Consider the following 26,929-nt stretch of genomic DNA (forward strand, 5'->3'; position numbering starts at 1 on the left):
CAGGAAAATGGGGTCCCCAAGAGGTGGGTGCTTGGCTGGGAGCACAATGCTGCTGGCATCCGGTGCCTCGAGCCGGCTGACCACGGGCATTCCTGAGCCATGGGCATCCCTCTGCCAAACTGGGGCATCCCTCTGCCAAACTGGGGCATCCCTGTGCCAAACAGCACCCCAGTGCCACAGGGCCTGCAGGTGTCAGAGCATTGTGGAAGAGGAGCCAGTGCCCATGGCCAACTCCAGGTGAGGATGTTCTGAAAGTGCTGGACAGGTCTGTCCACAAACACTGATCAGGACCATACAAAGAAGCATTAAAAATTTGAGTTAAAGATGCAAATCGCATTGCTGCTGCCAGTAATTCCATCCCCGGGAGTGCAGAGACTGAGGCCAGCACAGTGACTTGCTGCCCCACAGCTAGGGAACTCTGCTTGGCACCAGGGGTTGCAGCCAAACTTCCTGTTCCATGGGAAAAGGGGAGAAACAGCCCAAAACCCCAGCAGGAGAAACCTCAAATACAATGTTTTGGTTTCAAACTGATGTTGCATACAGAGAATTCCCCTGCCCCCTTCCCACTCCCCCCTTCTGGCATGGCCTTCCCACAAAGTTTTTCCTTTTTTATTTTTCCTATGTGGAAAAAAAGGGAAATAAATTTTTCATTTTAAAAAAATTAATGTATGCAAATATCCAGTGAAATTATAAATAGCCACCATTAATTTCTTTTCCCTAGTTCGACAATTCCAAAGCAAAAAGGCAAAAACTTAAATAAATACATTTAAATCTCCTGCTGTGTAATAGTAAAGAGACTCCATAAAACCAGAACAATATTTATTTTTCCTTTTCAGAGCAGCTCCCTGGTTTATTAGGCCCGTGCTCCCAGCAATCTGATAAGCAGGAGCAAGGCTAAATGGCAAATGGCAAACATCCCAAATCCCAACCTGATGTATTTCCACAGCCCTGACCTTCAGATAAAAATCACACAGAAATCTGCAAACCCACCAAATATGCAGCACCACACGCTTGTGTTCAGACACAACAGTCGGGCGGAAAAAAGGAACAGAGAGAAGGGCGTTGCTATTTCCAGCCCTGAGCCTTCCCCTCCCTTCAAATTTCAGGATCCTGCTCCGATCCGTGATCGAGGGGATGTGGACACACCCCACCAAAGCCAAGGGCTCCTCGCAGCCAGCGAGGGCTCCGAGCTGCCCGGCTGTGACCATCAGGGAAATACCAGAGAGAACGAATAATCCCACTCCTACATTCTGTGCATATTTAGGAAAATACTTCAAACAGAAAAAAAAAATTGCAGTGTGAAATTAGCTACAATTATGACAACTGCAAGAAAAAAATTATACGGGCAAAATTTGGGGCTGCTGGAAGAATTCTTTGATGTCTGGATTCCAATTTAACCCCGACTGAGTTCTGAGAATGAAATGAACAAAGTCTATCACACACCCCAAGTCTGCCTGTCGGTGCAAGGCATCATTCCCATTCCATTCTTCCCAGGCACACGATTTCCAAGCCCCTGCACCGACATCTCCTCTCTCCGCACTGCAGACGGCCACTTGCCCAACACAGTTGAGCCACAGCCCAACTGTGTTTCTTTATTCATTAAAACACAGGCATTCATATCAATATATATGTGTAACAATATTTTCTCCCTGTGCCTGCACGGGCCAAGGTTCAGGTTGGGGCTGTGTGGGGAACACACAGAAATAGATCATATTTCATATCAGTATTTTTAAGCAAAAGACTGTCACAAACACTGTCCCTGTACCTTTATGCTGTGGCTGGGTAGAGCAGGAGTTTATTAAATAAGACTATAGGTGAATAATAAGGGCCTGATAAATGCCCATGAATATTTGGAGTAGCAGAGCAGGGAGGTGCTGCTGTCGCTGGCTCCAGAAACGTCACCTCTATTTTATACCGGGGCGTCAGCGTGGAGCCTCCGCAAGCCACACAGATCCCAGGCTGAATAAATAACATAATCCCCACCACTGGGGTGTTTTGCATATAAAAATCACTTTTTCTTCAGGTACTGAACCACTTTATCCTCTAAACCTGAACCGAGCTGCCGGATTTTTGAAGCAGTTGTAAAACATTAATAATATATCTGGGTTGTTTAAAGAATATTTCCAAATAACATGAAATATTTAGTCCATTCCCCCCCTCACCCCACCCTCAGTGCTACCACCACCGTAAAAAGATAAGATTTATCATGAAATGTTTGAGGGGTAATCAGCCATTTTTGGCCAATATATTTTAATATTTATATACCTGACATAGCTGAATATAAATGATACATCATGATTTTCTATAGTGCATGGAATTTATACAATTAACGGAGGGATCCAATGGCTTTAGGGCACACAAGGTGCAAACAGTGTTACAGTCGGTTGCTGATTATTGTTATAAATCTCACAAACCATAAAGACATTAAGGTGCATTTTGTTTATCCCATTTGTTTTCAAATATTATATACAACAATATTATTTATCATTAAAAGAGTTACACTTTCCCAGTGCATTTATTTCATGAGATACATTTATAGAACTATTAAAAAAATACAGCTGGAAAAATGCATGGCTGAAACAGGCAGGAAAATGGGACAGTTTTCAATTTTTTTCCAAAGATGATGGTTTTTTCATTCTAAAATCGAGAAGACATTTAAGCACTACCTATATCTGAAATGTCTAATTTAAAAAGACACTTAGATGAAGAAACGTGCGTGGTTTGGGTGACCCTGAGCCGCAGCCCCGCAGCCGGGCGCTCTCGGAGCTCCGACATCCCTGCCTGAGCCGCCGCCGCTCCCCGCCGACCTGCGGTGCCACCGCCTCGCACCCCGAGCCGAACGCCCAAACCGCGGGGCTGCCAAAGCTCCCTCCGCGACTTCACGGAGAAAAACAGTGGCAAATACGCAGCCCTGAATTTTACTACGGGAGTCAGTATTTTTCCTGGGAAGAGCTACATCCCTGCTCCGAGTAGATGCAGCAGAACTGAGCGAATATACTCACAAATACAAACTCCCCCAAATGTTCCCAAGTGGGTATAATGTCCCGGGATTGTTTCAATTATTCCCCCTTGGGCTTGCCGGATTTGAAGAGCCGGAGCCCCCGAATGTGAAACGTGAGCCGGGAGCGGGGCTGAGCCCCGGCAGCGCCGGGGTGTCCCCGGCAGCAAAGGGACCCCAGCGCTGCAGCTGCTCATCAAATCAGGTTTATGTTCCTGAAATGAGTTCCTGCTGCTGAGCCTGAATTCACAGACAGTCAGGGAAAAAAAGAGATGGATATAGCCCCAAACAAGCCCCCTGGAAGCACATCCAAGGGACGGCTCTTTGTGCCCCTGCGGAGGCAGCTGGGGGGATTTGTTTTATACCTACAGAAACACAACGTGCCGGTTCCATGTGTGTATCTTGTACAGAAAATCCCAAAAAAATACATGCTATAAAGGCATTGCTGGAGTTTTATTTGCTTAGCCAGAGGTAAATGAGTCCTTTCCCTTTCTCCTGCCCTGCTGCAGCACTGGCAAGCAGGTTTCTCGCAGATATTTTGCCATCCAGAAGGTGCAGCGTCATTTACTCAACACAAAAATGTTTTTCCTTAAATTTACGTTATTTCAGCTAAATCAACTGCAAAAGTAAAAAAAGCCAAATTTTACCATTTGCTGCCCTTTCCCAGCACAAACAAAATCCCAGCCCATGGAGTTACCCAGAATTTGCTTTTCTCTTTTGGCCTGCTCAAAGGTTGCTTTCTAATCTACATAAAATACAGAAACAGGGACAGAAATGGGGGGATGTACTGAACTGGCTGTTGACTTCAGGCACGGGAAGTGTTTTGTTGAGAATTTGCAGGTGCTAAAACCTCATCAATGAGTGGGAAATAGTGCTAAATACGAGCTCTGCGAACTTTATTTTTAATGATGACTTTAAAACCCAGGGATCAGCGAGGTGAATGTAAAAACTGTTAATCTTAAATTTCTACAAACCCGAGTGTCAGGGCAAGCATGTCTGGTGCATCAAGCATAACAAGATGAAAACGAGGAGGTGTGGGTGAGGAGGGGGTCCGAGACACTTGCTTTTCTTGAATCCCTCTGAATACATTTCACAATTCATCAGTTTTTGTCTTCCCTGCCACGAGTGAGGACAATCAGACCAGACACCCATTAGATTTTTCATGCAATTTTTTTTTTTCTTGTTCATGACATGTTGGCAGGGAGGATGGCAATTCTGAAATCTTACCAAATGAGAAAAATGTCAGAAACTGAACTGACAGCTGGTGGTTACTATGGTGATAGGTGATATTGAAAAAAAAAATAAAATAAGACTCAGTTAATTCAAAAGGAATCAAGTTCAGTATTTTTAAGCCAGTTGATAGAGATGAAAACTTAATCCCGGTACTGGGGTGTTTTCCTGTTTTAGCTAAGAGCCAAATAAACCATTTGCTTGATTAGATAATTAACTAGATACAGCCAAATATCCAATGAAAATTACAGTGAAACCGAAAATCATAATAAAAAATAATAACATGTTTTTTAGAAAGGAAACAGCCATATTAACAAAAAAATAAGCAGATTGGGGGAAATCTTCTGTCTGTGTGAGCAATCCAGATCTGTCCTCTCCATAATCACAATTCCCGACACAGGTCTGGTTTTCTGCCATCGGTTTGAGGGAGAAAGAGTAGTTTCACTCAGTGACAAAGACAAATCAGCTGGAAGGGAGGGAAAGCTGCTGACTGATGGCTTCAATCGGGGGAAGGCTGCGCAGGCAACTTCAGCAGGAACCTGGATATCTCCATATTTGTGTTTATGTATTTTATGGGCTTTTTAAAAATTCCCAAGGGAGCTATTTCTGGGGCCCAAATACCGCGAGATCTGGTGTTCTCCTGGCATTTCCATCGAGGAATTGAAATACTAAAATACCATGAGAACATCAGATCTCCTGTTATTTCGGCTGCATTAATGGTTCCCTCAGGTATTAACAAAGCCCCTGAAAAACAAACACAAATATTTGAGGCAGAAATAGAAGCGATGGAATATCCACCACGCCCCCCAGCAACCCAGTGCACCCACACAAAAACCGCCTCACTTTTGTGATCTCACATTTTGAGGAACAAACTGTGTAACTATTCACCTCTAAAATTAATATTATATGGAAATTAATTGGCCACCACCTCTGTCTTTGTGGCAGGAATTGAGTTTGTTCCCCAACAGCCCTGATGAGGACTATCTCCATATAAATGCAGGTGGGGTTTAGGGACACTGTTATAGAAAACAGCATTTGAATACAAAAGTCTCCAAACAATTTGAGTTGTGCCTGTGCTCCCTGGGCGGGGATGGCAGAGGGGGGATGGGGATGGGGATGGGGATGGGGATGGGGATGGGGATGGGGATGGGGATGGGGATGGGGATGGGGATGGGGATGGGGATGGGGATGGGATGGCTGGGCTGGGCTGGGCTGGGCCGGGCCGGGAGCCCCAAGGTCCCCAGGCCGCCCCGGCGTGCCGGTGTCGCTGTCGCAGCCCCGGGAAGGCTCCGGGCTCTCTCTGTCTCTCTCGGCGGGGGGGCCTGAGGCGGCGGCGCTGCGCGGGCGGCACTGCCCCCTGCCGGGCGCGGCGGGCACGGCGGGGAATGCCCGGAGCGGGGATCGCTCGGCCCCGGGCAGCCCCGGCCGCTGTCCCATGCCAGCCTCCCGGGGAGCCCAGCCGGGCCCGCTGCACATCTCCGGCCGTGGTGGGGAGGGCACCTGCGCTCCATGAGCCTCCGAGGGCCTTTCCAACCGAAACGATCCCGACTCTGGTAACAATGCGGGAAAACCATCCAGCATTATTTCACAGAGGGGGACGCAGCACCTCCCTGCTCCCGGAACCACCAGGCAGGGCCTGTCCCTGCTCTGTCTGCCCGGGAGGCTGCAAGGACATGGACAAGGAGCCAAGAGTCACTCAGGAACAAGGACACCATTGCTACCATCCATGGCCTCGGCCACCTCGCCTTCCGCACCTGCTGTTTCCCCACCTCCTGCAGGCGCTCATCCCTGAGGCCAGCGCAGGGGAGCAGGAGGCAGCTCAGGCGGGAGAGAACCCATGCGGAGCTCCACAATGGGCTCGTGGCACTGGATGGGATGGGATGGGATGGGATGGGATGGGATGGGATGGGATGGGATGGGATGGGATGGGATGGGATGGGATGGAGGTTGGCTCCCTGGGCTGCTCCATCCCTGTGGGCAGCACTGGGGGTCCCTTGTTCCCAGCAGGCAGACACAGGCACAGACACACGGCAGGGGAGGTGATGAGCAAGACCAAGATGGACAAAAATTGGCTCTGCTGCCCTCATCCCACACAGTTCCGTGAATTATCCCACAGTGAGAACGTGGCCCCGTCCCACTCAGCCCTACTCGATTACGTCTCCAGAGCAGCAAATCTGCTTTCTGCTCAAAAACACACCAAAATGTCCAGAAAAACAGTGGCCTGTAAGAGGATATTGCTTCTGGAACAGTTTAAACCCAGATTCACAACACCAAATTTCACTACTCTTCACAGGAACGAAGACAGTGCCTGCTTGTCCCCATCGCAAGCACAGGAACAGACAATCTGGGAATCTTCCCTGTCTGACTGCACATATTGCTGCCCTGAACTGCTCCAGGGAGAGCAGCAAAACAAGTTTCTTAACACTCACAAGAAAAAAAACTCTTGACTGAACAACACAATTATATTAAAAGTAAAAAATATAATTTTAAATTAATGCAATTACAAAAAAGGCTCTGGGTGATAAGGGAATGATGAGGTAAATAAAGCAAAACCAAAAGAAAGAACAAACTTCAAGATAAAAACCAGTATAAATAACTCGTTTGGACTATTTAAAATATTATTATAAATGATACCTTCATTATACATGGAAAGTAGAGACTGTTTAAAATCGAAGCCTATAGAAAAAATGTAAAACTACTTCAAAATATGTATTATGTATAACTTAGAATATGTTAAATTCAGTGAAATGTTGAATTTCACAGGGTTTAAGAGAGGTTTGTCTTCCAACCACAGCAGGAAATCTGTAAAATGCCCATATGTAAATACACACAGATATTGAATCTATTTTTATATGTATTTCTATAAAAATCAGAAGTGTCCTTTTTTAATATGTATTTCTATAAAAATCAGAAGTGTCTTTTTTTTTTTAAATGTGGTTTATAGTGTCCTTTGTACTGGGCATAGACATGGGGAATCAGCAGAGAGCTGATGTTAACTAATACTAAAAACAAATAAGAGTTACACACTTCATTCTTGTTCCCTTCTTCCTTTTAAAGATGTTGATAATAAATTAAATTGTGACAAAATTTCCGCTGGTTTACGGATGATTGTTTCTCCCTGAATACTGTCAATCGAAAGCCAGACAGTGCCGTTTTGCTGCAGCACAAAACCCGACTCGGACTGTGGAGAACACAGAGCGGCCGCAATCTATGATTTTGTGTGTCCATGTGCACGCAGCCCGGGATGTCCTGAGGTACCTTTATTTCACCTCACACCCTCCTGAAAAATCAGCTTTGGTTCTCAGTCAAGTCAGACTACACATTCCGACGCAGCCCCGGCGATTTTCAGCAAAGCTGCCTGGGGGGTCTGCAGGTCCCTCCAAGAAAGGAGCATTTCACATGTCGCTCCTGCGACGGCCGAGCTGCGGAGCAGGGAATGCTCTGGGAACTGCTCGGTCTGTCACACCGACATGGAAATGCTCTGCCACTTCCACATCAGCCTTTCCAGACCGAGCTGCTCTGACGGGCTGCTTGTGCACACCAGGGACAGCAATGGGCACAGAAGGGCTTTTTTCACTTTTCGTTTCTCTGGAGAAAAGCAGATGTAATTAATCCGCAGCGCTCTGCTCGGCTTGGAGCCGGGCTGCCCGCTGCTTGTGCAGAGCTGTGCAGTTGTGCAGCAGCATTTCAAACCCACAGTTCCCATTCCCGCTCGGGATTCAATGCAGTGGCAGTCCCGCAGTGAGGTCCCGCGGCAGGAGCACTGCTGGCAGCAGCATCTGGGCGAGGTTTGATCCATCCTGCTATCCCAGCCCGCGGCACAGCTCCGTGTGCTCAGTGCCCTTTGGCTCCCCAGCCATCGCACAGGGGGACGCAGGGAAAACACAGTGCTGCTGTCACTGTCCCAGAGCCCTGCACAAGTTCTTTAAACAAAACTAAGTAAAATACCCAACTGTAAAAGTTCCACAGAAACACGATCACTGGACTTTACATTTAGGAAGAATTAAGCTTTTAAAGAATTTTTTCCACTGGAAAAAAAAGCCTTTAATGGGAGTTATCCAGGTGGCCCCTGGATTTATTGTTGGATTTCTCTTTGACTGCTCTGGAGTTCCCAAGGGGACTATTACGTCAATAATTTCTAAGGCAACATTTTATTCCAGGTAACTGAAATTCCTTAGAAGATGAGAGCTTTGGCTTGGAGATTCTGGGATCCCATTTGAAATCACTCACACTGACTACAGAAGAATTTTTAAAATAAATTACTGCATTGCCTTCTGCTTTCAGCTACATCTATCATCTATCTATATATATTTATAAACATTCTTTATAGAACAATTTCAAACTTAATTCCCCCGAAGCTATTAAAACTCTCTATTTAATTACATTCATAAAAAGTTGTCTGGAATACAGTCAAAACCAACCACTTAATTCAAGGTGTATTCTATATTAACACACTTTGCCATTCTGAAAAAGTAGCAATAGGGGCTGTTGTGTGCATGGAACTCCCATCAGAGTCAGTCAAGAGCCTTTATTTATAAAGTCAGGGGGCTTCTGAAGTATTTAATGACTATTTTTGGTCAAAGTTGAAAGAAAGAGACAAGACACAAAGGTTTCCCAATTTCCAATGTACAAAGAATCTATGGCCAGTAGGAAAAGCTGAGTAGGGCCTTCAATCCAGACTAAACAAATTTCAGAATCAAATGATAAATGAATCGAGGAACTTGCACTCTCAGATCCTAAATTATATTAAGTCACTGATTTTATGAAGCCAGAAAAAGGTCATCGCATGATACTTATAAACTATGGTAAATAACTAAAATTTATGCAGTCAGATGATTTTAATCACTGGTATCCTTAAAACCTTAGAAAGAGATACAACTTGTAACAAATCAGAAAAGTAAAGGAAAAATATAATTGTTCCTTGTAAGACCTATTATGTGTAATATCCATTGGCCATATTTGTTCCACAGGTCAGGTATAAAAATAAACTTACTGAATTTCTTGTATTTGATTAACAGAAAGAGCCTAATGATACGTGTCCACATTCCTGTCTCTGTGCTAGTGTCTATCTGAGCTTTCTTGCCTAAACTGAAAACCATCTGTCATAAATACAATAATGGCTTTTAAATCCACCCCACCCAATCCTCCTGCTCCCCAAAAAGGGGCACGTCAAGCATGGGCTGCTCCTGAAATATTCCTTGCAAGTTGCTAAGTGGATATAAAAGAACACAGACCTAAAATACTCTGCAAATAACTGTAACATAAGCCCTGAAAAATGCTTTTGGAGCTGGCGCGGAGGGAGAGACGCGTCCACGGAGCCAGTGCAGGGTCTGGGCGACCCAGGTCGGGGGGACAGGGATACTTTATAATTGTGAAAGATTATTACAAATCTTATTTAAATCAGGGTTTCTTTTGAGTATTTTCATCTAATTGGACAAGTGTTGATCTGTGCCGGGTTGTCACAGCTGTTACAGGACATGAACCACGCTTACGGTAACAGCTTTCGTTCCACATTTTTGTGGAGCAGTTTCCATAGCACTCAGATCAGGGCTTGCATATTTTTATATCACTTGCATATTGAAAATAAACTCTGATGTTTAGCTTGCTTTCACCAAGTGCATCTGGTACTTAAATTTCCTGAAAAACAAGCTGGCAACTCTGATTGAAGCCCAAGCAGGCAGGGTGTGACACCTTGGTTTGCTTTTATAAAGTTATTTTTAGCCGTCCTTTCCCCTAAAAGTGTAACTTCATAGGAGATGGGTCAAGAGAGCTGGGAAGTTGCATTTATCTTAATTGCCATCCCTGAATTTAACATTAGGGCAAACTTTTCCATTCATAATATCCAAGATAACCAGATACTCTGCACGTGAGGATGCGCTGTAGAATTGCCTGTGCCTTGATTAAACGTTTCCCATGTTTTGGCCAGACAAAAGGCCAAGTGCTCAGGAGCTGGAGGGACACAAGTTGTGCTGCCCAAGTCGCCGAGGGGAACGCCTGGTCCCACACTGGGCAGGAGGCTTTGGGGCACCCCGGAGGGCATCAGGGCCTGAGCCCCAGCCAGGCAGAGCACGGGCCTGTTGGGAAGTTTATTCTTGGTAAACGAGCCACTTTCTAATTACAAAAATAACCAGGATGTTATAATTTGAGATTGCTAAGTGCAGTGAGTCCAAGCCCTGTCCGGCAGCAGGGCTGTGCCTGGTGCCTGCTGTCCCCGCCGGGCCATGTCACCAGCCGGGCTTTGTCCCACCGAACCTCCCATGTCCCCACAGCCCCTCACCTCCTAACCCCCTGCCCAATTAGCAGATTGAAAATTAGCAAAATATAGCCCCTGCTTTGCACTTTAAATTTTAATAAGAAACAGAGACATCTTCTCTCTCTTTCTTCTGTTGTTCCTCCCTCTCCTCCAAGAACAGAAGGCTGCCGGTGAAAGGAATGAAAATCTGGAAAGAATTTGGGGTGGACTGGCCAACCCCCTTTCATTTCCTTCAGATGTTTACAATCTAGCACCTTTCTGAAGACAAAGATGGGAAAAAAGCTATTTTTTCTTTTGACTGAAGGGTGAGACAGGGGGGTATTAAAAACTGATCAATGTAATTTTTTTCACAGAAGTATTTGCACATCTGTGAAATAATGTAATTTATGAAAAAAATCTTTTTATATGACATCCATGATTATAGCCTGATCTGGAGAATTATTCAAATATAAAATTAAATACTCAAAAACTCGCTGCGCTGTGGATGACTGAGCTTTTACCAGCTGTGCATCACACTTCTCTAATTCTATTAAAAGTGTAGAAGTGAGGCTTCCCAAGGATGTCTGAATCCCTTGTAAAAGGAATGTTACATTTCTAAATGCTTTTGATCAGTTGCTTTTTGTTTTTTCTTGATTATCATCCCAGTTGTTGGATGTTTTATCTGACTGTACCAAAAAAAAAGAAGAGAAGAGGAATGCATACCCGTGGAGAGCGCTCTATAAATTATATTGTATTTTATTATCACAGGGCTTAAGGAAAAATTGGCTCTTAAGAAAGGTTAAAAACCTTTAAAGTGAATTCTTCTGTTTGGTTAAAAGTACTTTTGATTTAATACAATCCATCTGCAATCTGGGCCTGGCCTCCTCCCCCTGAGGGAACGGGGCGATGCCCGCAGGACCGGGACAGAGCAGCGATTTCTACTCCAACAGGACGAGTTTGTGTTGCCCTGGGCCAGCTTCCCTCCCAGCAAGTGACCAGCTCACCCTCTCCTCAGACAGCAATTGCCAGATTTTTAAACAATTAATCCAGAGGAGAAAGAGCGGACACGGGCGCTCCTGGGCGTAGTTTCACAGCCCAGCATTTCTCCGCCAGAGCAGCCTTCCAAAGGGAAAGTTCAATCCTATTTTCCAAGCTTACATAGAAGCTTTGGTACAGATCCTGCACTGCTCGGACATTATCCACAGGTTACAGATAGAATCACCAAGAATTCGCTATGCCTTCCCATGCCACAAGCCAATATTTAACTTGAAGGGAAAATACAATTCCCCAAACCCACTGAAATGCTGTGGTACAAACCAGCCATTAAAAGAGCCCCAAAATAGGCCACATTAGTAAAAGCCAGTTGGAGTTTAGCAAAGAGAGAGACAAAATAAGGGCTAAGCCATTGTTTCTGCTGCCGAAGACAGACGGACTTTAATAACACTTAACAGAATGATGCACATTAACGATCTCAGAAAGCACTTCTTATGCCTCATCCATCATGCGGAGGAGAAAATGAAGCCTTCGACAGCATTAGGAATTATTCTAGATCTTGTCAGTAATTCGCAGCTTCTCGGTAGTATCGTAACACAAATTTGTGTGGATGAGACACTGACCATTAATCTAAGGGGCTTTTTTTCCTTTGCTGCAGCGTGTGGAGAATGTATCAATTGTTTCATGGAGAAATTTCACAGCTGAAACCTTACTAAATAAAACAGGGGAGAGGAAAGAGATATAGACAGAAACATAAACAACTGCAACGCGGAGACAAATCATTATCTTTAAAACAAAACCCACCATAAAATCTCCATATGTGTGTTTGCTGATGGGCAGTGAACAGCCTCCTGCTCTGAAAATCCTCAAAATATGCTGATTATAAAGTTATGTTCATACATACAAACACATTTTGATTTCATTTTCTAGAAGGCTTTTTTCCCTTTTTTTTTTTTTTTTTTTTTTTGCTGGAGTATAGGCAAAAAATCCTGCTTTCTCTTCCCAAGAGAGCCCTGTATTTTTTGCAAATAGTAGCAAAACAAATTTCAAGACAAAATGCCACACGACTAAATAAACAACAGCTTTTGGCAACCTCTTCCCTAAGTCGCAAGCTGCTGTTCATCCTGTGATAGCTGTTGCCACTGGAATCTCTACTACAAAGGAAAAGGTCCATAAATATTTGTACAGCAAACTCCACAAGAAAAAAGCCTCCCCGAGTGCACTCGGAATTCATTTCTATACGTGCGATGTAAAGATGAAAGCTAATGAGTTCTATGGAGTTTATGATAAATTAAAAGTGCGGGGCTCCCCGCCCTGGCCGCGTGTTTACACGGATCTGATCCGCTGCTCCCCAACAAAACACTTGTCAGACAGAATGAGGCGAATTCGCCTCCGGATGTGGAGGAGCTGGATTGTCTCAGGGACAAAAAAAAAGCCAGATAGGATTTGATCAAATACTAATCAGGCAGCAATAATGTGGTATCCTAAAACACACCCTATTTTATCTCCAATGAAATAGTGACATCTATCCAAAAAGTCCTCAAAGAAACTTGGGTTTAGGTAATATATTGTGATTGCAGCAGATAGGCAGGATTAAAATCAGGCTTGATCTTCAAAGAGAATAAGAATGTATAGTTCTGTTTACTGCACACATATTTGTATATAAAAGATATGACAAATATTTCGAGTTTTTTAGAAACCTGCATTTCTGTATTTTAAATTTTCACAGACCCAGTGCTGAGAAAGGGATTTGACAATCCCAAGTAATGGAGGCAAATTAGAGATTAAACTCATTAGAAATTATAAACACTCATATAGTCTGTTAAACCCCCTGACAAAACCTGGAAATCAGAAATCCAATAACACAGCATCAATAGGGTCTTTAACGGCTGGACAGATGTTTAAACTGTGCGATGCTCATGTGAGGAGTGAGATGGAACAGTCAGAATCAAGGTTTGCATTAAATAACGTGGCATAGATGTTGGATCAGATAATTCATGTGAACTGGTTTGATCTTTTTTTTTTGCCATTAATTTCTATTCTCCTGTTATGGTCTAAATTTGTTGTTCATTTTGCATGGTATTAAACATTTTTCTTATTTGCAAATATGCAGATGAGGGAGGCAGCTCTGGAAGGCGCCGCACAGAGCAGGGCTGTGTCCAAGGGGCCACTGACCCCCAGGGCTGCCCTCCCCATAAAAACACTTTGAAAATAAAGTATTATCTGCAAGCTTTAATTTTTTGGCTTAATTAATTAAATCACAGAGGGAAATATTGTGAGAACAATCACGTCACTAAGCACAACTCTATAAATCTCAAGAAATGGGCACTGGGATAGCAAAAGCAAAACTGTTTGCATTCCTAATGTTGGGTCTGACCTGGAAAGGATAACAAAAGAATCTGGCATGAATATGTATTTTTATAGGGAGTGCTGCTGGTAAACAGACCAAATAAAAGCGAGGGGATTATTTTAAAATAGTTTCTCCTAAACTCTCAATATATTTAATCTGATGATATGAAAAAACATCCCATAAAGCAGAAACATATTCACCCTCTACAAAATTCTGTACAGAGCAGTGAAAAGGGTTTCAGCAGAAGAAAACAAACAAACAGCAGAAATCCTGCAAAGCTGCGGCGTCTCCCTGCGCCCGCCTGCTCTCCAGCGCTGAGATAAAGACCCAATCTGCTCATCAAACACCTCCGGGCTCGGCCATCTAATAGGAACAAATTGGCAATGACTGCCCAAGCAAGTAACACAGGCCCACTGATTTGTAGATTGATACTGATGCCTAATGATCCCCTTGGGCAGATCAATAGCAACAATCCTCATCCCTGCCTTTCTTCTTTATTGGCACGGCGGAGCGAGCGCGGGGAATCGTGTGTGTGCACACGGCTGCAGGTGCCGGACGAGGCTGGGCACCCAAACGGCCCCTGAGCCAACGTTGCCTTGCTGCACCCTCGGGGCTCTGCCTGCCCACGCTGCCCCTTGGCAGCCACGCTGCCCCTGGACGCAGTGCCCTTGGCATGAGGCCGTGCAGGGCACACCCCAGAGTGCAGCACAGACAGGATGGGCCTGCAGCCACGGCGAGGGAAAGCGCAGAGACCGGAATAATGAGAGAAAACCCAGCACTGACCAGCTGGGCTGTCTGAAAGCTGAAGGCCAGCATGCCGTTTGGGTGGCAGAGCCATGTGGGACCACTGGGCATGCTTTGGGCGAGCAGGGCACAGGGGCAGGTGGTTTGTCCTGCTGGAACTGGGTTACGCTGCTCTCCTGCTCCACAGGCTCCCGACTTTTCCCTCTTCTCCCCTCGGCTGTTTCCTTGTCTCTTAGTGCACTACACTATGATCAATCAGGCAGCATCAGCACAGGGGTTTCATTCAGTTACCCTGGAGTCACTTTCATCTGCTCCTTCAGCCCCATGCCTCGAAAGAATTAGGGACTTTCTATTTATTTATCAATCTAGTGAATACAGTTATCCCATTAGTAGATCCTTTTAAAGTCTCTGGTAATACGTAAGAAAAACTAATGGAGCTGCTTTGTATTTATTTTTTTTCCCAGTGAATTAATGCCAGTGATGTTCTGCCAAACCACACATGGTCATTGCCACCTCAGGATGCTGGCAGACATCCCCAGTGGTGCTCCACTTCCCTGGAAATTGCTCTCTCTCCATGGAATAACCACATATAAACCCAAGGCGTGATCAGGTATACCCAAGTCACCAGGGAAGCAGAGGGGAAGGAAAAATGTATCACAAAGTTTGTGCCTCCTAAATATGAAATACTAATTTTGCATTAAGGTGTGTGTCATCACCAGCAGCGTCCCCCAGCCCAGGCACACAGCTGGGGGTACTGCCTGTGACCCCGCCAGGCGCAGGGAGAGCAGGCACTGATTTTAAATCCTATTCAGACTCAAGATCTGCTTTGTTCAGCAATCACCCGGCTACTCTTAGTCTTCATGGCTCTTTTATTAAAATGTGGATAAAGCAAAAGGCAAAGGATAAAATTAAATTCCATTGACTGTAAATTTCTAAATCATCCCTCCAATAAAGGATTTTCCTTTAATAACAGAAATGCGTTTCCCATCTTTTTGCCGATCTCGGCGTACACTTGCAATAAAAACGGGTCTGCGTGAAAACCTTTGTAACTCGACCCTTCCAGTGCATAAATTAATCATTTTCCAAATCCTGTCTTTTCTTTCCTTAAGTTCCCGGGCGCGGGGGTCGTGCCCCCGCCCAGCCTTGACCATCGCAAAATTCAAATTCCCACTAATGATGAGCGTAATCAACGCAATCACCATCATCATCATCATCATCATCGCCAGGAAAGTCGGGTCCTGTTGGCCCCTGACATCAATCAGCGGCGCGGGGGGAACCAGGCTCTCCCGCTCCTCCCGGCAGCGATCGCGCCCGTTCCCCGCGTGTCGGGGTCACCCCCGATCCCACGGCGGCCTCGCACCTCCGCCGCTGCCAGGGCGGGACGGGACGAGCGCGACGGGACGGACGGGACGGGGCCAGTGCCCCCCGTGTCCCAACGTCCCCCTGAGCCCCGGGTGGGGAAGGAGCGCGCGAGGGAGGGGAGGAGGGGAGGGGGAGCAGCCGCACGTGTGACGCGCCCGGCCGCCCATTTGCATATTCACATCAGCGCCGCGCCCACTTAAGCAGCGCCAGGCGAAGGTGTCTCCTCCACCCACCACCCACCCACCACCCACCTCCACCTTCCCTCCCGCTCCCCACAAGCTGCGCTCCCAGCCCAAAAGCGAGGGCGCGGGGGGCCGGCAGGAGGGTGGGCGCAGGCTGCCTTACCTCCGCTCTCGTGCTACCAGGGATTCCCCGTGGTTCCGCCAGGAATTTTGGAGAGCCATCCTTCAAGGGGTTTTAGTTCTGTCTTTTTCTCTTCCTCCTCCTCCTCCTCCTCTTCCCGTGTTGTGACTGGGTTTATAAAAAAAATAAAAAAGACAACTCCATGTAAGCTCGCAGCCAGGGCACGGCGAAGTCTGGGGCTCCGGGGGGAGGGAGCAGCGGAGGGAGGGTCACAGCTCCATGCCTTACAAAAGGCAACCCAAAGCCTGGATATTTTTTTAATATCCTACACAAAACGCCGCCACACATATACACGTAACGCAGGCCCCAGACCTGGCGCTAATTAGGTTTTTGCCAAAAACTCTCGAGGTTCAGCCTATGACACGAATAAATGCAACGGGGCTGGGAGTTACGAGCCCTCACCTGCCCCGAGCCCCCCAGCGCTCAGCCCTCACCTGCCCGAGCCTGCCGGAGCGGGTGCCCAGGAGGGCGAGGGTTTATGGGGCGCGTCGAGAGCTCCCACGACGGCAGGGACCTTGGGGTCAGCCACAACCACGCGGCACCGACCTGGGCTATTTCAGCCTGAGTGCTGTTCCACGGGTATTTGTGCACAAATTAATTTTACTATTTCACAACTCCACTCACAGTGGGAAAAGGGGGAAAAAAATTAATAATCAGGGTAGTGTATGCCCTTGCAAATGTCACCGAAGCAGCATCGCGTGTGCCGGGACGGGTCTCCAGGAGCACAGGCCTATTGTTCTAAGCACACGGCTTTTGTGAGCGGGGCAGCACAGGCAAGCCGGAGCAGCAGGAGGAGGAGGAAGAGGGGAGGGAAGCCCTTGCACAAGCACACCGTGCACCGCAGCCACTGTTTCACACCCTCGCATCAGATGTTTGCTGAAAATACACGGTGCACACGTGCGGCATTTTTTTCCAAACATGTCATTACCGGGAATGATTAAGGGCTTCGTTGCTTCCCAGTGCAAGGTCTCGGCTTGGATTGCTGACTGATGGCTGAATTCCCCCGAACACCTCACAACACGATTTTAGTGCAAGGATCAGGGGAAGAAAAGGCCCTTTATTCATGTTTTCTCGTATGCAGAATATTTAGGAAAGGTTCACATTTATTTTTGCAATTGGCAAAAGCAAATTTGCTCCCAAGCTGAAGCATCGCAAGTCGTGTTTCATGCCAGAGTACATTTTTCTGGAGAAGTTATAAAGCCCTGAAACACGCGTTGCCTGTGAGAAAGGCCAGGATGCTCCATCACGGGCAGGCAAGAGCGGCACCAGTGGGGAGCTGAGGGGAGCGGCAGGGCCGAGGCAGACAATGGGAGCTGGAGGCAAGCAAGGAGGTAGAGGGGGGTCTGCCTGTGCCCCCCCGGCCAGGAAAGCAGGTCACTCCTTATCAACTGGGTAAGCAAATGCCAAAACAAAGCGTGGGGCTGGATTTTGACGAGCCAGACATTCTTTCTTATAAAAAATAATTTCCCTGCCTTTGTTTCTCCCCTTCTCCTTCAAAGCAAGGAAGAGCGGGCTGCTGTGTTCATAGTGGCTTTCCAAAGGAAAAAAGGTGATTTTTAAGAATCTGCCCACCAAGCATGAGTTACTTGTCCTCCCCCATCCAAAAAGAAAAAAGGAAAAAAAATCCTCGACAAGACTCAAAAGGATCCCTGAAATAAAGAAGAAAGAAAAACATCCAAAACATTAGACACAGAAACATTATATTTCAATATTATCATATGAATTAAATGTAATCCTTGGAGCGACTCGTCCCTGGGGTCACATATTAGGCCATTTTTTCTTTTTTTTTTTTATTTAATAGAGGTCACCCAGGCTGAAAAGCAGAACCCAAATGAAAAGCATCTTCAATGTGGTTATAACATGAGCTGGACGAGGTCAGGCAGTGTCTTGTATGGCCTCATAAAAAATACATAACCAGACAGCCTAATAGTATTTCTTTGCATTCATTTTTGGATGGGAACTGGCGGATGGGGGAGGGGGCCGAGGAGAGGGCCACAGCCGCCTGTGCATTTCCATAATGGGCAGCTTCTCCTACATTCCAGTTAGAGAAAAAATGAACATTCATTTTAACACATCCCTGGGTTAGCTCGCTTTAAAGAACCATCTTACAGACAATTCCTGTGGCCCTGACAAAGTGAGAGAGGGGTGAAGCATCGCCCATTCTCTCTCTCTCACACACACATGCACGCACACACACACACACACACACACACACGTGTGTTCACTGCAGACATGCTACCGTCATGCTTAATTGGGAGTGCAGCCACCTTGGGCTTGCTTTCATCAACACTGGTTTGTGGATGTTATTTGTCCAGACACACACGCAGGCTGATTAATTTGAATTATTTCTCTTCTGAAGAGAAGCAGAAGAACCCCGCATTCCAAGGGGTCCCTCTATCCACACTCATCAGGGAGGGGTTCGGGTCTTACACAGATTTTGGGTGGGAGAAGGGGCAAGAGAAAGGCAAGGCGTAAAAGGGGAAGGGGGGGGTGTGTAAATAAAAATAACCAGTGCTAAAAATGCCGGGTGAGAAGAGAATCTGTAAATCTCGCCTCCCTTCCCCCTCCCCAAATGCCGCCTGGAGCCGGGTGACCCTGCAGGGAGCGGAGCCGCAGAGGTGACCCGATGCTAACCAGCCTGTTAGAACTAATAAGGTGTGCGCCTAAGCCAGGGGCTGACACTGGGGCATTGTGGAAATAACTCTCCTTGTTATTGCCCATCCTCAGCTTGAAATTTACTGCTCCTTTGCATTATTAAAGAGACAGCTTGCGTGCGCGATGGGGGAGAGGCTGGGCAGGAGGAAGAACTGCGCACGCTTTTTTAATGGTATGTTTGTGCTCTCTCTAGTCTTTAGATTCAGATTCAGAGCATTAAACCATGCTGGGTTAATAGGTTGTTATTTATTATTTGAATAAAATCTGGTTTAGAAAAATTTAAAAAAAAATTTCCCCCACTATGGCAAATGGTCAGCAAAAAGGAAAGGTGTGAAACGTCTCAGATGAGGTCAGGCTGAGGCCTTGTGGGACAAACCCTGCCCCAAACGTTTCCAGTAGCACTGCACCACATTTACATCAGATGTGAGCAGAGCTTAAAACACCCAACATGGTGGATAACAGGGACTGCATGATGGAAACACAAAAGGACCTGCTGCATTGTGGGGCCATCCTCAGCAGGGCCACATGAAAGGCTGTCAGAACACCTGAAATCATTCTGGGATTCTGCATTCTGCAAATACAGAGCCATTTGGCATCCTGGGGTTTTGCTTTTCCAGCAGCTGGGCAAAAGGTAAAACTAAAAAAGGTAAGATGAACACAGTAGAAAAATCTACTTTGTTTTGATCCCTGCTCCCACTACTCCCCTTCCTGCTCCTTCAGCACCCACCCTCCACCTGCTGAGCTGATTCCCATAACATTCCCAGAGGAACAGGTGGGACTCGCTGGACAGGGTCCCCACCGGGTCCCTGCTGGGGGGACACACACCAACCTCACGATGTACATTTGCACCTGAGAGATCAGACTTTAGAGAAACTGAGCTGAGCTGCTCTTTCAGATGCTTTTGCCTTCTCTGAGTCAGTTTTTATGGACAGGCATTTTCAACTTGACCTCTGAGGGGCTGCAGAGCCCATCTGGTACCAGCAGGGGCACGGGCAGAGTCTGCAGCTGCTGCTAGGGGAGCAGAATTAAGACTCGAGTATTATTCATTTTCTGCAGCAAGGCAGCTGTGTGCACATGGGAGACATTGCTGAGAACGGGGATCAATGATAAATAACATCCTCAAGGTAAATACAGAACAGGATTGAGCCATTCATGGCAACTGGCTGAGCCAAGGGCAGCTTCCATGGAGCTAGGCTGAGGGGATGGGTGGTTTATGGTCAGGGATTCCACAAAATCAGCTACTGGAGGGATTTGAGAGAATTCTTAAGAGCACATGAGAGCCACAGAAATCCTTGAGCTGTCCAAGGCAACTGCATTTTCCTGCATGTTCAGAGATGTTCTCCTGAAAGGTTAATGTGAGCAGCTCCTGGGAAGACCTGCATGGAAATGTGATGAGATACATGTAACTGCCATCACACACTGAAACAATGTAAACTATGTATATATATGGTCCTGCACATTCAGGGACCAGCCAGAGGTGCAGTTTGACATGAGACCCCCAGAGCACCCCAACCTCTCTGTCAGAGAACCAGCATGTCCCACGGCATCTTCAACAGGTCCCAGTGTGAACATGTTCTTTGCTTCTGTCCCAAACCATCCTGTCCCCATCACAACCAGCCAGTCAGTGACATCAGAGCACAGAGCAGGTTGAAATACTACACGTTGTGGGAACAAATTGCAAATGAAAAGCTTCGGAGCAAGGGGTAACTGCCAGCTAAGGCAGGGAAACTAAATCCAGGTCTTTGAAAGCACCAAATGTAAACAAGGAATTAAAGCTGATACCCGGCAAAGAGGTAGATACAAACCAGAAGCGTCGCTGCCCTCTCCCAGTTATTCCCTTTCTGGCATCCTGGTTTTGTGAATCGTCCAAAGCTGCCAAAGAGGTCCTATCAGCATCTGAACATACAGATATTTCCAACTCCTCTGTCCCCAAGGGATGAAGCAACTTTTATCAACCCATTGTTACATGGCTGGACTTGCCTACACTGTATTTGATCAATTTTGCATACACACATATGCAAAATCCTATCCCTACTAGAAGGAATAGTAACAGCAAGAAGCATGATGCTCCACATTTTAGTTGGAATATCCAAATGTTTTAGGGTAAAATCAAAGGTGTGGAGACTCAGAGCACTGTATTAAGCAGCTCTTGTGCTCAGCCTTCAGGTGGTAAAGCTTAAGTAATGAGAGTATTCGAACCGTGACAACACTCTACTGGATTTAAAAACACAATTTTCAGAACTGATTGCCAAACTCTGATCTCAAAAGCACGCCCAGTTTTTTCAGCTCTACCAGCTGATCCCATAAAAAGTACTATTCCTTCTTAGAAACCCAGGCTAAGTCAGGCTGCCAGAAAGCAGCAGTTGGATTGGAGGGCTTCTAATTCCCCCAGCTCTCCCAGAAATGTCCTTCTGAATGGACTTCAAAACCACACTTATAAAGATTCTCTTGCCATTTTGGATTCTCTGAATTATCATGGAATCATAGAGTCACAGAATGGTTTGGGGTAGAAGGGACCTTAACGATCATCCTATCCCACCCCCTGCCATAGCAAGGACACGTTCCACTGTCCCAGGTTGCGCCAAGCCCTGTCCAACCTGGCCTTGGACACTTCCAGGGATCCAGGGGCAGCCACAGCTTCTCTGGGCAGCCTGTGCCAGGGCCTCCCCACCCTCACAGGGACGAATGTCTTTCCGGCATCTAATGTAAATCTACTTTCTTCTGAAGCTGAAAGCCATTACATTCATATGTTATTAATCTAAAATCTGCTTCTCCTGCCTTTGTGGTCTCTAACACACTTGGAATTGTTGGCTGTGAGGCAACATTGTCCGTATGGTTTTGTACTGGGCAGAGAGAAGGTGGAAGATGTTGGGTGTCACCTGCCATTGAATTCTGCTCAGCTTATCAGCACATGCAGAATAAGCACGTTTTCATTCCTAAATCTGTAATTCCATGGATGTGCCCATCCACAAAGCCCCAACAGGCAGGACCATAATGACTAGCAGGCACTGAGCCAACACCCTGTGCTGTCCTACACACCCTCCTCAGGCTTCTGTCAGAACTCTGATTCTGCCCTCCCCTGCTCCCAAACATCCCTGCAACCCACAGGCACCTAAACCAGCTTCAAAATAACACAAAGTCCTTCAACTAATCCTGAAACTTTATTATATCCATAACAAATATGCAGATGCATTTTAAGGCATTCTCCTGGGAAACAGAATATCCAAATGTTTTGTACAGGACAGGATTCACCTGCTTAATTTTCTAAGCCATATCATTCTCAGTTACTGAAAAACAGCTCACGAAGCTTTTAGCATCCAAAACCTCATACTTAAATATATGAAGACACTGCATGTGTCCTCTGAAAAGTTCTGATGGGGTTTGGGGTTTTTATTCATTCTAGTTTTAGTGTGGAACTGGTACAGAAGACCAAGGTCTCTGTGGTGAAGGTGTGGTCCAGGCCCTGGACATGTCCACCTGCTGCCTCCTGAGCTGTGGATGGTTCCTCAACCCTCCTGCAGCATGAAGGCAGTGATTCTCCTCTCCCATGACTCATCTGTTGTAGCTATTTAAACTGAAACTCCACAAGATAGGGAGTGAAAGTTTAGCTCTTCACAGCCCAGTGAGTTTGGCTCACTCCTCATAAACACACATGGTCGCTTAAGCGAGTTCAGGTGTCTGTGTCAGTGAAACCCTGATCTGGGATGTGGTCCCTCAGTGCTTTTAGAGTGCTAAGAATAAGAATGTGGTGGCATATCTAAGACTACACTGCAGCCGCAGAAATGTAAGGTCTCTGTATTCAGTCATCTGAATGCTGCCAAAACCATCTACGCAGAAAAATACACCAGCAGAGATCCAGGGCGCGTGATCAGGGAAATGCTTCCTCCTCTCCACTTACAGCCAGCAGTGCTGCATCCGTGTGGAAAACAGAGCAGAAAAGCAGAGATCACAACTGGGATTTCAAGCCCGCAGAGAACTGAATTAGAAGTGAGAGCTGCAGAGAAGAGGAGTCTTTCAGAGGGATACTGTGGTATGGAACTCGGGGGAGGAGAAAGGGGAAGCCTCGGGGTGTTTCAGTGTCTGCACTACCTGGTTCAGAAGAATCCTCTGGCTTACACGGGGCTCCTCCATGAGCAGCTGGCAGTTCTGCATGGAATAGAGAAGGTCCTGGAGAAGACCCAGGTTCCCACCAAAGGACACAAAAGGAAGCCTACGAATCATTAAGTAAATCACCAAATCTGGCTACAAAAGAGAGTGGTGTGGAGGAAGATGCTGAATTTCTCTCAGTGACGAAATTTTTTCCTTTTTAAGCCTATTCCAGGAAGATACTTCACAATCTAAAAGATGTTGTTGTTAGGGCAAAATAAAAAATACTCAGCTTTTTTTATTAACGATCATGCCACAACTCTGAGTTGTCGTAAGCATGAAAATCTGGTTTCTGAACATTAAAAGAAACAGAATCTCATCCCCCCTCAAATGGTCAGTTGATGCAGGCTTACGGCATCAATTTTTTTGTTGCTGTTGCTTAAGAATTTCAGAATTATATAGTCAATATTGCAATTTAACTATTAAGAGATGGAATGAGTGCGCTTATCTTTCAAAATTACTTTAAGATCTAAAATATTCTACATCAGCTCGATATTAGTGTTATTCTCATTTCTTAAAGGGTGTGGCTCTGCACTGTAAGAAGCGCAGAGTAATTCTGATTGAATTTCCTTAATGAGTTGGGGGCTACATTAATAAAAACCAAGGCATGAACTTTAAATATACTCAGTTATAACTCCCCAAATGCCCTTAAATTTGGAATAAGGACGTCCATATTTTATTTTATTTTATTTTATTTTATTTTATTTTATGGTTCTTAAAGTTAGGACCAAGAAACCACTGCCAGTAGTGGAATTTCTTCGCGTCACCTTGCACAACCACACAGAGCTGACTCATTCATAAATTTTACTGTTTAATGGAATTCTAGAGACTAGTGGTTTGGAGAAGTTAAACTAAGCCAAAAAGGCCAATTATTCTGGATAGAGTGCTCATGAGTAGAACTGTACTGGTACAGGAGGTGTAACCTTCCTGTGTCAACAGGTCCTGAACAGCTCAACTCCTCCTGAAGCTCAATTGTCTTTGTGCTCCTAAATTAGACATTTTTCGAGAGACGTGCATCCATTTGAAAAATACCAAAATAAAAGTGAAAGAAATAAAAAATTGTAAAATTATCTGGGTGAAAATTCAGAATATGAAGCCATGAAACTGAACCTACATCCTTCTGTCTCCAGGCTTGCTCCACACCTCCCTCTGCCTGCCCGAGGATTGGACATATACGACATAGGGAATAAACAAAATCTCTTCCAGGGGGATCAAGAAGGGCATTGAAAGAACAGACAGTCAATTAAATATTATCTGCAACTCTTGTGCCACATCTTTAAACAAGAAAGCACAAAGCCCATTCCCGTTACCAGCAGCTTACTCATGTAGGTGCCAGCTGACAAGTCTCATGCACGATTGAAATAGATATTCCTACTAACTCCATGATTATTCCTGGAATTGTAAATACAGGGGGTGTTGGCACTGTGACTTTAACGAAAACCACAAACTATACACGCGGCACGTAAGTTCTGCTGCGCAGTTTAGATTTAATCTCCAAAGTCGTGGCATATGGCACAGGCAGTTTTTAGACATGGAAATGTAAACAAAGAAAATGTACTCCAAAATAAGGCAGTGCAGACCCAGCCCCACCCAGGGTAGGTTCGTGTTCATTAATTGAAACAGAATCAGCCCAAGTGCCCCTCAGTGAGTCCCCTTCCACAGAACTGAGAACTGGGGCCAGCTCCAGCGGGGCTCCCATGCAACCTCTGAATCCACATCCATGACCTCAGTTTGGAAGTGATGATCTTGAAGGAAGAACAACTCAACTGGCTCCAACTAATTATAACTTAATTAAGCTTAAGAGAAGTTTTTCCTTCAAAAGAATTAAAATCCACAGTTGGTTTTCAGCGGAACTATGGATTTTTCCAAGTGAACTGAACTTGTCTCCAAATCGGTCGATCACAAACCCTGTTTGTGATTCCAACCCCACCATCACCACCGGCTTCACTCCCTGCAATGCCCCTGGGAAGGAATTATCCCAAATGTCACCATTATGCTACTTTATATTGCCAGCTCAGTCTCTCAGCAGGAGACAAAAACAGCTGGACTCTCAAACAAGATTTTGAATTAACAAAATTTAATTATTTGAATTTAAATTAGTCTCTCCATATTTTTCTACTCTGCATTTCATTGTTAAATTCAGATCTGAAATTACAGTTTCCTTTGCTGGTTTTATACCCTCCTTTTCTACCCTAAACTTGCTATAAGCTATTCGGAAAGGAGAATGAGTTTTTACAGAAGGCACACAGAATAAAGGACACATGGGTTTAGCACCAAATAATTCCCATCTGGAAGTTTGATGCCAGGGCTTCAGGAACTTTCACCTTTTATTTAACCTGCTTATGCTGATCACAGTTCCAAAGTATGTGAACATGGTATTTCCTAAAGCTAAAAAAACACTGAAAACTGATCATAAGAAAGGATTTAGGAGGAAAACAACCCAAACCACAAAAAACCAAATGTCCAAAAAGACAACTGGACAATGAAGAGAGGTGACAGCTTCAGCTGAATGGAGTCTTGGTTTATCAGTGATATAAAGTCAGCAATTAAAATAGAAAACTCAGATGACAAATAGAAACAAGAGCAATAGGTAACAAGTAAAATAAACCAAAAGCTGTGGGCAGCAGGACGTGGGTGGGGGACACTGAAGAGAGCAGGAAAATCGTTACAGAGTTGGGATATTCAGCTTTAAAGTGTAGTAGAACACACAGAAGTCATAGCACTGATGTAAAACCACAATGAGATGATGACAACGAAGTGGAAAATATTAAGTAGAAAACCTAGAAATCTTCACAGGTCTTACTTCAAAGGAAGGATTTTGGGAAAGTTACCAAAGAACCATGAAGCACTTAAGAGATTCATAAAGCTGAGCTCTGGTGACAAACAAGGCTTTAGAAACTGGGAGAATGTTGGTCAGTTCTGGAACAGATGTTCTCCCACAGCTGCAGCTGGCTCAGGGTCAGGAGGCTCTGTAGTGTCCACCTGGGAACAGCAGCTGGTGGGCAAAGAACTGATCCCTCCATGAAGAGAACGGAACAGTGCCTGCAGGACTGTGCCAGGCACAGCCTTGGCCAAGAGCTTAAGAATCCTGAAGTCAATAATAATAATACTAATAATAATAGAAGGACCATTACTGATTGTAAAGATGACACAGAAATCAGAGAATCAGAGAACCACAGAAGGGCTTGGGTTGGAAAGGACCTGAAAGCTCTTCTCATTCTACCTCCTGCCATGGCGAGGGTCACCTTCCACTCTCCCAGGCTGCTCTAAGCCCTGTCCAACCTGGCCTTGGGCACTTCAGGGATGGGGGAGCCACAGCTTCTCTGGGCTTCTCTTCCCAGCCTCACAGGGAAGAATTCCTGCCCAATACCCCAACTAACCATCCCTCTGGCAGTGGGAAGTCTTTCCTTCTTCTCCTGGCACTACAGGCCATTGTCCCTCTGTGTCTTGAACTTTACTGTGGGAAAACAAAGATCTGGTGGTGAAGTTCGAAGACGAATCAAATGAGACTCCAAAGACACATTTCTTACCATGACTGTGATTAATCTCTGTGAAATGTTTAGGAAGGAGGGCTTGATTCTCCATGGGACAGTTTTAATCCCAATTCAGTGCCATTCTTGAGCCCAGTAAATATGTACTTTTGGACTATAAAAATCACTAATTAAAAAAACTCAATCGCTAGAAAGGTTGTGTAGCCAAAGACTTCTGTGGCTTTACATTCTAATGTGGAAAGAAAACTTAAAAAAAATAACCCCAAAAATGCCCTCAGAGAACCCTCATCAAGTCAAACCCAACCGTTCCAGTGTCAGCACTCTCTTGCACTCAGGGTACTTCTCTGCCCTTTTCCTTGGCAGTA

General features: G+C 45.5%; 1 protein-coding gene across 5 annotated transcripts in view; it reads right to left on the reverse strand.

Annotated features, from left to right (window-relative positions):
* Positions 1 to 26,929, reverse strand: part of ZFHX3 (zinc finger homeobox 3) — a 480,743-nt gene that overhangs the window by 366,657 nt on the left and 87,157 nt on the right. For all 5 annotated transcript variants that reach the window (XM_085071261.1, XM_085071268.1, XM_085071270.1 and 2 more), the window contains exon 2: positions 16,255 to 16,380. The gene's annotated coding sequence lies outside the window, so the exon portion shown is untranslated. The remainder of the gene's footprint in view (positions 1 to 16,254; positions 16,381 to 26,929) is intronic.

The sequence above is a fragment of the Lichenostomus cassidix genome, chromosome 11 (assembly GCF_008360975.1).
Source record: "Lichenostomus cassidix isolate B80296 chromosome 11, HeHo_3.0, whole genome shotgun sequence".
Lineage (NCBI taxonomy): Eukaryota > Metazoa > Chordata > Aves > Passeriformes > Meliphagidae > Lichenostomus > Lichenostomus cassidix.